Source organism: Siniperca chuatsi, linkage group LG23, assembly GCF_020085105.1.
Source record: "Siniperca chuatsi isolate FFG_IHB_CAS linkage group LG23, ASM2008510v1, whole genome shotgun sequence".
In the NCBI taxonomy this organism is placed as follows: Eukaryota; Metazoa; Chordata; class Actinopteri; order Centrarchiformes; family Sinipercidae; genus Siniperca; species Siniperca chuatsi.
In genome coordinates, this window is record NC_058064.1 from 16,622,956 (window position 1) to 16,635,414 (window position 12,459).

The 12,459-nt window shown below is 39.5% G+C and overlaps 1 long non-coding RNA gene across 1 annotated transcript; it reads left to right on the plus strand.

Moving 5' to 3' along the window:
- The first annotated feature begins 5,333 nt into the window (after positions 1–5,333).
- LOC122871340 lies at positions 5,334–11,720 on the plus strand. Its single transcript, XR_006376847.1, has 4 exons — positions 5,334–5,498; positions 5,754–5,812; positions 10,979–11,097; positions 11,477–11,720. It is a non-coding gene; the product is annotated as an uncharacterized LOC122871340 (long non-coding RNA).
- Positions 11,721–12,459: the final 739 nt, after the last annotated feature.

Below are 12,459 nucleotides of genomic sequence, written 5' to 3' on the forward strand. Positions count from 1 at the left end.
ATAGATGTTTTTTACAGCAGACATTTTGACTTGTCAAACACAGGTGCAACTGATTACCTCATTAATTACCTCACCGCAATAATAACAGGAAGGAGCGGAGCCATCAATCAATGGTATTAGCTCCACCTGTGCTTTTCCAACAATGACAAGTCAAAATGGCTGCTGTGAAAAAGGTCTATGAATCTGATTAATTTGGAAACGGAAAAAAAAAAAAATTCTTTTCCCTCTCTCTGGAATTCAGTCAGTATAGCAGGAGACTCTGCTATACTGACTGCAAAGTTTTACAGAAACCAATGAAAAAACATGCAGTTCATGTTCTTGATAAGGTTGTGACAATACAATTCAACTTGGCTCCTTTTATGATTTGTTTTTCCGTCAGAAACAAAAAGCTATAGGATGTATTGCCTCTGTTACAACCAGTCATACTGAGCAGTAAAACAAATGTACTGACATAAAAATGCCAGTTGTTATTACTTTTGGATGAAAGTATCACACACTCTGTGATATTACTTGTAATATTAGAGGGGAGGAAGTTGTCCCCTGCAGTGTTGCTGAAGAATGAGGACAGCGTTGCCAAGTAATCTGCCATCCTCCTCCAGTATCTGCTGTCCACTTCAGACGAGGGGGGGGGGGGTCAGAGCTTAATTATCTCTGTGTCACATTAAAGCTCATACACCACAGCCATTCCATGGGCCCCTGGGGTGACCTGGGCTGGTTTCACCCACCACACACATCTATAAGCACTCTCACATGCACAAGTTCACACCCACCCATGTGTAAATACACAGCATAAATGGACTGTGAATACATGCATTCACATAAATAAATACACACACACACACACACAAACTGACATAAATTGCACACATGCTCATGTTGCTACCTGTCCTATTTGTCCTCTCTCATTTCTCCTTTTCACGTACTGTACTATCGCTCTCTCTCTCTTTCACACACACACACACACACACACACACACACACATACAGAACAAAAGCACTGCACCACTCTCCCTGGCACTGACAAGATACATGATGAACGCATCCACAGTGATTTATAATAACTCACTTCAGAGCGATGCCATTGCAGAGGAGGAAATTGAACAAACAGGCCATGTTATCTGTCACCAGATGACCCAGTTCAAGTTCAAGAAGCTGCCTGTCAAGTACAATTGACTGCACAACTGATATATTAGACCTTAATGGCAGCAGAAAAAAGCAGCTCTTAACGATTGCCTTTGCTGGGCATGTGAAGGTCCTATGGAGGGGTGGATTGCAAAAAGGAAACAAATGATTTCCTGAAGCAGCATCTTCCTTCCAAAAAAAAAAAAAATCCATCTGATACAGATGGCACTTTGAAGGGAGTGGTTTGATAGTGAGTTAGCTTTTAGCGGATTAAAAGACATCTCCTGGTGAGAGGAATAGGTGGGAAATGGTTTATCACCTCTGTAGCTATTTAAACATCTAGAAGACACAGGGCAACATTAGCATTCATTTGGAGTTGTGGTTCTGGTAACCTGACTAAGTCCAATATTCACTCTCCTTTTAGCTTTGTTTTAGTCTCCACTAACTCCTGAAATATCTGGCTCTTTAGCTGCTAAATGCTCCACTATGTTCACCAGATTGAGAATGAAGCACAACAGTAAAGTTGCTAGTGTAACACCAATAGCTAACAGACAAAGAAAAGTAGTGTTTTTGGTATATCTACCAAAATTCAGGCTTCGTGTTGGCTCTAGTACCTAGCCCTTCTGCTGAATAAAGAACCTCTAGGTATATTTTAGCAACTTGTGTGCCATCATGTTGGGTTGAGTTTCTTACAGTTGGTTGTAGTTACAGGACATGCCCCATTGTATTTTAATAAGCAGTAGATTCTGACTTTCTAACCTCTCTGAAAGGCAATGCCGTGTATTCCACAATACAATCCTCAAGGTTTCTTAATGTATTTGATCCAGTAACAGGAATGATTTTGCTCCAGGTTATGCAACACACTTGTCACTGACAATTTCTCATGTACTGAGAATAAACAGCCGGTTGATAAGATGACAGCAACAAAACAAAACACAAAGTATTGGTGTTATCAAGAAGCCTGTGAAACATATGTTGCAGCATATGGTCCAGAGAGGAGATCGGAATCTGATTTGCCGTCAGACATTTTAACTCAGTGTAAAAAGTTTGAAAAATATCCAGGCACACGGCTGCTTTCGGAAAACACATTAACCTTTTCGCAGAGTGAAAAGCAACTGAAGGCACAGCTGTGAGGGCAAAGTGGAAGCAGTGGAGGAGCATTCAGATTTGCAGTATGGCACCTCACCCCACCACTGACATGACTCCAACAGGCCTTGTGCTTTTTTGTGTCTTTTCGTCACAGTGAACCTAATCATACGCAAGCACATCCACAGTGGGGGGAATCTACAGTAGCCTACAATTGCAGAGGAGGTAAAATTGCAATCAATCGATGTGGCAGGCTATCCCCAGGGGTCAGTTTACAGTTTCATTAGAGGAGCAGCAGAAAGGTACACAGTGACCCGGTGGACTGTGAATCTCACACCACTAAATTACCTCCTGTTTAGCTGACAAAACAGCTCTCACTTATAGGGCTAAGCTTCAAATACTGTTTGGTGACAGTGCGGTTAAGACAGCCACTCACCACTCTGTAATGTCAAGCTGTTAATATTCACATCACTGAGGACCCTGCTAGAAAACTCATGTTTAACCCCCTTATTTGCACCAAACTGTGACTACTCTTGTGAGCATGACATACAATTTGAGCATTCAATCTTGATCTTGGGAATAGTAGTTTGACAAAACAATGTTAACTCAAGGTCCACTTACTGATGCTGATGAAAGCGGCGAGACTGAATCAAAACATCAAAGTTGCGGGCAGTAAAACCAAAACACTGAGCTGAAAGATGCTAAAACACTCATGGGGAGCTGCAGAGTCAGGCGATAGTTCTCTGTGGGTTTGTCACTCCGAATGACACCCTTCACAATACACATAGTCATTTGATCCATTGTTAATATAAAAGTATTGATATGGCAGCTTTAACTAAAATAAAGTTAAGAGAACAAAAGTTTCACATTTCAGCTCTAAACCACGATGAGTCTTAAATAAAAACGTCAGAAATGCTACTTGAAATTTAGCAGAAAATACTTACAAATTTGAGTTTGGCACACCCAGTCTGAGAGGCTTTCTCTGGTATACATGCTAACGCTTCAGCAGACAACCATATTCCCAATAAGGGATAGATATTTTAGGGTACATCATGGCATCAGTATTTTTTCAAACAGTGGATGTCATATTAGAGAATCTTTATTAAGAGAGTCTCCCTCCATTGGTGATGTGTGTTTTTTAGATAGTTTTCAGCTCATTATCACCTCACTTGTCAATGTGTAACTTGATATTTAAGCATGGGAATATAATGTGTTTTGAAATGTCAAGTTATTAAGATAAAACCCTATAATTAATAATAACTGCGTATTAGCCAAAAAAACACTGTCAAAGCTGTGACTCGGCTTTAACGAGCCTTTTGGGGATGTGTGAACATGAGAGTCAACGAGGCCACGTTTTTACACTTTCTGACAAGATAAAAATAAAGACATAACGTTAAGGCTTTTTTTTTCTCTCCATATAAAGCTTTCCAAAGTGGGATCAATAATACGCTTAAAAATGACAAGAGCTCTGCAGTCAGCTCTCATCTTGTCTGTCCCACATTATTCTGTAAGCTGTTAAGAAAATAAATACACAAGACTGATGCTGGTGTCTATCAGGATGTCGGCAACACATGCTATAGCAAAATGATATCCCACTTACATTGTTTTACAGTAACACTGCTATTATTGCAGTCATTAGTCTAAATTATTGACTCAAAACGCAGCATTTCTGTGCAGCCATTGCTGGGTTTGGGGTTTCATTTATATGTAAATTCATTTGTACCCTGTGTATTATTTTGTCAGCACATCATTTGTTGAAATGAGATGTGGGATGTTTGGTTTGGAGGGATGTTGATTACAACTCAGATGGTTGAACTCCAGAGAATAAGTCCAATTTCTTTAAGTTGGAACAAGATTTTACTGGAATAAAAGGCAGATTTCTAGCCTTGACTCGAAACAGAATGGGTTTATATTTATTCTCAAAGTGTTAACGTGTGGAGACGGCCTGGAAATAGGAAAATGCCTCAGCTTCTATTTCTCAAGAAAGCAGTAACGGAATGACAAATATAAAAGCGTTCCTAAACATATATATATACAGTATATAGTGTGTTACAATCAATGTATAGAACAAGCTAGTAGTTAAACGAACATTTATTCATACAAAATGGTAAAAAATTATCTTCCAGCTGTAAGGGTGAAAAATAAATATTTATTTACAGTTTGAATACTCAGTCAAGTACCTAACTAAGCAATTTTGTATGGCATTATTCCTGGTTTGCAACATAAAGAGTCCCAAGAGACTGTAATTATACCGAGCTAATCATTAGCAGTCTGAAATATAACTTGTGACAGCCCTGTTGCTGTAAGCAATTAAGGATTTTTGAAAGAAAGTGAGTTCTTCAGAACTCAGTGTATAAGTGGGTTTAGAATTTCAAAACAAAGAAAACAAAGCTGTCAAAGCTGCAACAGCTCGATAAAAGATAAAAACAGCTGAAGGTCGTGAGCAGCCCTGACTTCATCTAGACTTATTTGTTATTAAATTCACAAAACCACCCACAATGAAGCCAAAATTATCTTTCGCTTCCTCTGAATATGATTTCTGATTGAGCACAAGAGCAGAGGGGATTATAATGTTCTGTGTGACCTTTAATCAAACTCGAGGTTCATATTATTACAATGTTTTACCTTTTGGGGTTAAGTAGATTTATAATACAATAAAGACTACTTTTGGTAGATATGTGGAATCATTGATATTTTATACCTATTAACTGTACTATGAAAAACTCTTATATACAGTATACAGTACATAAAGCAGTGCTGAACAATATGCTCAATAGCATCCCTAAAGCACATTGACTCTGCTAAAATACTTGATGTTGTTCACATTTTGGGCTTCATTTAGTCGGCAGAATTGCTCGTCAGCCTCGGTTCATGGTCAACAGCAAAACATTTCATGGCTTGGTGCCATCTCAGTCATAAATTCAGACTGTTCTCAGTCGCAAAGGGGCTTAAATTTAATTGTAGAACACTTTTCATAATGTGACAGATTATAGGAAAGAAATTCTGTACCATAACAGTTGTCTGTTCCATCGACCCTGTAGAAACTGCAGGAAAATTTGAAATACAACAAGCCTGATTTTAAAAATAAATAAATAAATAAATAAATAAAGGGAATGCACAATACAAGGGTTTGTATAATTCTGTGGTTTGCAGTTGTGGCAGTGCCAAGTGTTTGTCCGTGACTCAGAGGGATGAATAGTCAGAAGCAGGCAAGCAATCCGTTAGCTTGGCGCAGGCGCTGGTAGTGTCAGGAGGTTAGCCTCTACCAAAAGAGGAGAAATGCAGATCCTGGTAATTCCAAAGTTATCTAATTTGTGTTGTGTTCTTAGCTGGCTTGCCAACATTAGCCACGGGTTAGCCTACAGTCAGAATCACCTGGTTTTGTTCAGAGTTAAAGGGTGTGTGAACCCTGCGGACTTCTGAAGTGTTGTGTGCTGTCACCAGGGCTAAGCTAACGTTGTTAGCTGTTGATGGCCAGTAAAAATACCTCAAAACGGCTACTTGTTAAACCTCAACATCTCATTTGTTTTATTTCTTTGGGTGGAGGCTTTGGAGGTGTTTAACGGCACATTTGACGGAGCTGAGGACCGAGTAACAAAAGTGATGTAAGTAAGTAATTGCTGTTGAGTAATTAGTTGTAATTACAGTAACTCATTTTTCAAAACAGTACTTGTGCCCAACACTGTTCTTTAAACCTCTGTAATAACATCTAACACTATGTGATGGAGGACTTTCCCTTTTTGTAATTCACAGTGGGCAGGTGCATGAAAAAATTGAACGGCTTCATAGAAGTTTTTTCCCAGAATTCTGATGGGTGTGATTATTGATATGGACCGTCAGTGATTTACCATAAAGAAAAGCCCTCTAACAGCGAACTGCCACTGCTCGGCTGTTCCAAAGTAGCCCGCTGGCAGCGAACCAAACCTAGCAGTCCACTGTAATCTGCACTGACTCTGCGGCTGCACCTCCAGTCCACTTTGATCTCTGACAGCAAACACTCCGGAGGGCACCTAATGCAGAAGTTGTGGATCTCGTGTCTGCATGTTAGAGTTCGGCTAATGTGTTCTTAAAGGCTAATAATATCATTTTCAGACAGACTGTGTACAATAGCTCATATGTTGAACTGATTTTCACTGTAAGAATCCCTTACAGTACCAGTGCAATAAAACACAAACAGACAGTGAAATAAAAGTTGCTCCATTAAATAAAGGATGAAAGATAAAAAAAAAAAAAAAGAAAAAAATCCAATATCTTTAAATTGGCCCATTTTATGTCTAAAAGTTGAAGTAATAAGCATCTGAGGAAGTTCAGAATCAAAACCTCTAAAACAACAGTAATCTTCATGGGACACTGACACGTCCCCATGAAATAATTGTATCTATTTATAGATCTCTTTCATGATGAGGGGCCCAGCAAACCTATTCAATTACTGCCTTTTTAAATGAATAATTGATTTACAAAAAATAATCATTATTCAACAATACATTACACACTACAGCAGGTTTTTCAGCCTGTTCTAATTTAGCTGTAATCAGACAGGAACCTCCTGAATCAGTAGAGTCTAGTGCACAATATTATGCACACACACATTATATTTTCTGTAATTCCGTGTGATTAAAAAGACGTGACTATCTCACCCAGACAAGTAAACACGAAGGGAAGTGTTGGCTGCCGCAGGCTTCCTTCCTTTCCGTCATGCTTGCCCTGCTTTTTTACTGTGTCTGCACGACTCAATATTAAGCGCTCAAATATAACCTTTCAGATGTCGATAAATGTTGAGGGCGTAACGCGGTCACATCAGGGCAGAAAGCAGAGAGGGATAGAGGAGTTGACCTGCACCTTTAACCCTCACAAAACATAATGAACCTTTTGCTACTGGTCACTACAAACTAGCTTGTAACCCCATAAAGAAACGTATACGATTAGCTTAACTTAAAAAGGTCTAAGTGGCTTTCATAATGAATTCCTGATTGTTTCCTCCCTGACATAAAATCGATGGATGGCCCATCCTGAAAGCTGTGCTACTGTAATGTCAGGGCATGAGTTCGAGAACATTCGATTATCGGCCACCAGGTGAAGGACCTTCTGAAGGCTTCTTGAAGGATGGAGGTGTTTTTAAACTAAAGCATCGCATAGTCCGAAAGGATGAGAAAGCAGCTCAGAGTATGGAGCATGCAGTAAGGCTGCGTTCACTCTCAGCATGATCTAAGAGGTTTATTTAAAGAACAATTTAACACCTTATTCTGGCTTGAATGCGCCCCCTTCACATATTTAAAAAGATGCATTCAAATCCAGGATGACTGGTCTCTGGCGGTTAGGGAGGATGAAATAGAACTCTCCAAACCACAGAGACTTGATTCCTTTAATGTATGGATCAAGCATGTGTTGCCCTGAACTAGGGGGCATGGAGAACAAGGCAACATCATTTTTTCACAAATACTTCTTAGGTCTAGGTCTTCTTTTCTGTTGGAAAAGTCAAATAACTGTTGCAATGAACACTAGACTAGGACCGGAAAAAGTGGATTTAATGTGACATGACACTTGAAACCCATTTCCAGGTGAGAACGCTACAACTGGAATTCTGGTGGCAGCAAATTGTGTTTCTGAGATTTCTGCCTCCACCTGGAATCAATGGAGGTGAATGTTTGTTGTGTTCACAACACTGAAAAATTTAAAGTCTGTCTTTCTAGAATCAATGTCCCCATTTCTCAAGCTTATTCAAAGACGTCACCCCCACATTTCTGATGCGCACCAGACAGAATCCCGTCCAGAGCAGGTAGTTTCTGAGTTTTTGCTTATGTTGCCTTAGGCACTCAGTATTACGGATAATATTCTAGGTATTATCCAATGCTGTTTCTGGAAAGACACAATAATGTAATTCTTAAAAATTGTTTGTGATTTTTCAATGTTGTGAGTAACCAGCGGGATAAAGGGTTACCACAGCTGTCCAATAAACCTGCTGCTTGTGATCAATGACACCAGGCTGGACACAGAGGATTTTACAGGACTTCCCAGCTATGTGCATGGCATTTGCCAACCGACCCAGAATGCAATTTTCCACTCTGGCTCGGACTGAAGTTACCCAGCTGTACTGGAAGTGTGACTGCACCCTAAATTGCTCTTTCCACACTTGTGCTGGCCTGTTCCTGAAAACCACTGGCCCAGTTTATTCTTCTCTCTAACAATCAAACTGATGTAATAACTGATGGAGTTTGAGCTTTAAAAGAGCAGCTCCACTCTGTTCAGGCTGGTTCGGGTTTACCCTGCCGTGTTAAAAAACCCCAACACAAAACAAAAACCTATTAACAGCCTTTATCTGTCCTCCATGGCTGCTTGCTGCCAGACAGTCCCTGACTGTCCCTGACCTGCATGAGGCTCTTGTCACATCTCTCTTTCAGCCCAGAGAAATGGAGTTTGACTCAGGCTGTTCTTGCCCTGAATCCTCCGGGGGCTGTATTAAAAAGGCATCGCAGCAATGTTGACAGGAATACATTTATCGGGATTGTGTCTCCTTTCAAGAGGCGGCTGGTGGTGGCGCTGGCTGCCACAGGTCGCCTTGGCTGGCTGGCAGGCCATTTGATCTCCATATCACCTGCACTAGATAGTCCCGCACCAGGCTGGGGCTTCAGACGGAGCCCCGCATCATGGAGTAGATAGAGATCAGATGGGTGCTGCTTTTTATTTTTTTAAATCACAGAGCACAAAGCTGATTTTTTTTGTCAAACAGTTACTGTTTCTCCTCTCCTCTTGCTTTTTTTGTCAAGCTTGGCAGTAATTGCCCAGCTGTGAGGCATTTGGATAAGGAATGTAGAAGCTAATGACATCACTAACTTCATACCTCCTGCACTCAAAATGCTGAGCTGAGTTTTAAAGCACTGCAAACACCTACATGGGTTGTCATTTTAGCTTTCTGCATCAATTCAAATCAGTCAGGAGTGGGATATTTCACTCCTCTGTGTATCTGCACCACCAAACTTTATCATAGTTCACAGCACCCGCAAAACCTCACTGTGACAGTATAACTACCAACCTTTACTTTTACTGCAAATGAACACCTCTATAATCCCATCTAGAAAATGGGGATTATATAGTTTGTAGGACTATACGTAACATACATAATTTAGGAGTTTCCAGTCCAAGAAACTGCCAGCTCCTAATACCTCCTCTCCCTTTCATTAGATCTTTCAAGAGCCCTATTATCGATCTGACAATATCATATCCTGTGCATCAAGGTGACAACATCGCTCCACTGTAAGGCACGCGTGAGTGAAGCATCGTTTCTAATTCTTAAGTCCTCTGTCAGCAGACACTCACAGCTGGCAAACTCAAACGTCTGACAACGTTCTGTGACGTGATGGTTGGAGAATTCCCACATCTGCTGTAAAAAAGGAAGTATTAGTAGTAACTGATTGCGTGCGTGTTCCTGGTCACATGTGTAACCACACACATCTCTATGTGTAGCATCTGGTTTTTAAGGTTTTTAAGAGGCCTAAAGGTACAGTCTGACTCAGGCAAGGTTCACAGCAATTAGTTCCATTTCTTACTTCCAGTAAAGCCAACATCCAGTGAAATAACACTTCTAAGTGTGTGGAGAACTCCTTCAATAACTTCAACTTGGAATAAAAATAAACAAGACTGATAGTCTACAGCCAGGCATGCTAGCAGCTCTGTGAGGCTGTACTTAGGCACAGTGCTTTGAGCTAAATGCTAAAGTTAGCATGCTAACATGCTCACAATGACAATGCTAACATGCTCATGCTAAGAAGGTATAATGTTAACCATGTTTGCAATCTTAGTTTAGCATGCTAGCATGCTAACATTAGCTAAACACAAAATACATCTGAGGCTGATGGGAATGTGATTAGTTCTGCATGTACTGGTTGATAAAGCAAAGTATTGTACGAACTTAAAAAATTGGCCTGATGATGGCACTAGATGAAAAGTTAAGGCATCACCAAAGTTATTACAGTTCATCCTGAGGGGGGCATGAATGTGTGTAGCAAATGTCATGGCAATCAATTCACTGGTTACTGAGACTTTTCCGGAAAAAACACAAATGTCAGGGGATCTCCAAAGTCAAGATTTTATCTGTTCTAGATTTCATCTGAATCCATTCAATAGTTGTTGAGCTATTACAGAGATTTTATGAAAGCAGTTGATAGACCGACTAACAAGGCAAAACAATTCAAAGTGCTTTACAAAGAACATAAAAGCAACATAGGGCAATAGAAAAAAGAAACTTAAAAAGAGTTAAATAGAAAATAAAAAGAAGATTAAACAGGAGAGTAAAAGTTACAGTGCTGTGTAAGAAATGAATCATTTGATTTTATAAAAGGCAGCGGCAAACAGAAAAGTCTTCAGCCTTGATTTAAAAGACAGACCAACATTACCATCCTTAGAGCCATACTGCTAGTGTGGCTAAAGAGCACAAGCCTCTGCTCCATGAGATCTTCATGGATTTTATTAAACACCCATGAAACTTATGAAACAAGACTTTCTGCAAACATCTTCTGACCACAAAGAAGAATATTGTTTATTACATTGTGTATTTTGTCTGATTTCAATGCAAAAAGTCACTGATTGCAAATGTGTTGAATGATATTCAAATGCTAGCAAATTAAGTCTGAAAACTAGTGTTGATGTTGTAAGCATTTGTGAAGCCCGTGAATGGGTAAATGTTTGTGAGAATAGAATGGACGAGTGAACCACGAGATTGATGTGAAGGGGAAACTACCTGTGCATACTAGAGTCAATAATTCCTGCTTTTTCAGGAATCCTTGTTGCTGCCACTGGAGATGGGATGTCAGTGTTATCCACACAAACACAACTAAACAAGGAAACACAGCAGGATTCAAGTAAACAGCTTAGAACCTGCTGGTTGTGATGCAGCGTAAGTCATTCCTTAAATAATGTGATTTCAGAGTGAATTTTGCTATTAGAAGCATAATGGCTCTTTATGGGTTTTTGTCATTGCATTTCACCTATGCAAACAAGGTTAGGGTGAAATCTGACTCTGACACCTCTTCTGACAGCAAAGTCATTACTAGGAGATTATGAATCAAACATTTAGTCCACAGTCAGGTTTATGAGATGGATTGGTAAGGGCTCCTGGGCTCTTTTGCATTTAAATAACCTCTCGTGGCCCACTCAAACACTCTGCTTTATTAATGCTCACCCAGACTAATGTTGTAGAACGCCCTATTAATTGCTGAAAATACCTGCTTCTGATCCCTGTGTCGCTCTTCCTTCCTACCTTTGCCTTTTGCCAGCGAGAGATATATCTGTTGACATGGTGATCAAAGCCGAGCACTGATGGCACGACTTCAGTGTGAGTCGACGCGGAAGGTTCAGCTCAGAAGGATCAAGGGTCTTTATCGCAGAGGAAGCTGCTGAATTCAAAGCGATGAAGGTGCCACAACCCAAGCTTCTTCTCTCTGGTTCCGCTCAGTGTTTGGTTTTGAATCAAATATCCAAACACAACATGAGATCCAATAAAAATGTATTGATCCTTGTGGTGGAATTGGGTTGCTGCAGTGGCAAGAGTGATGTTATTCAGCAGGAAGAAAAAGACCACTAGAACATAAGCACAAAAATAACCATCCTATACACAATAAATGCAAGCAATAAGCAATGAAACAGAACACAAGAAGTTGTATAGTTATAAACGTTAACGATATTATGTTTCCACCTCAGTCATTTCTTTTCTCTTTAAAAAGAACAAGTAATAAACACACAGGTACTATATGGAGCCCCAAAGTGTACAAAATATAAATAACTAAATAAATTATAAAATGTTATTTCATCATTCATAGTTTTATTAGAGTTAATTTTTATTTGATTCCAGAAAATTTTATTTCAAATGCATATTTTCAAAAGTCTGTTTTCCCCAATGACACTTTTCTTTCATAATTTCACAACAGTGGATTTGTCAACAGCCATCGCCCCCTCACCCGTCAGCCAATCACTGCCTCTCGTAGACAAACAACTGCCAACAAATTTATCCTGTTAGCTAGAGCAACAAGTCATTTTTAATAAACCAACTAGAGACTGCTGTTATAAAATAAATACAGACTTTTGTAAAAGGGCATTTTGGTAAATAAATATATATATGGCGAAATAAAAACGAACACCAATAAAAGAATAATGAAATAATAATTAGTTGAGTTTTTATCATTTCCTTTTTTATTTGCTCATTTGCTGTATATATTTTACACAATTTACTAACAAGTTTATTCATTTCATAACATTTTAT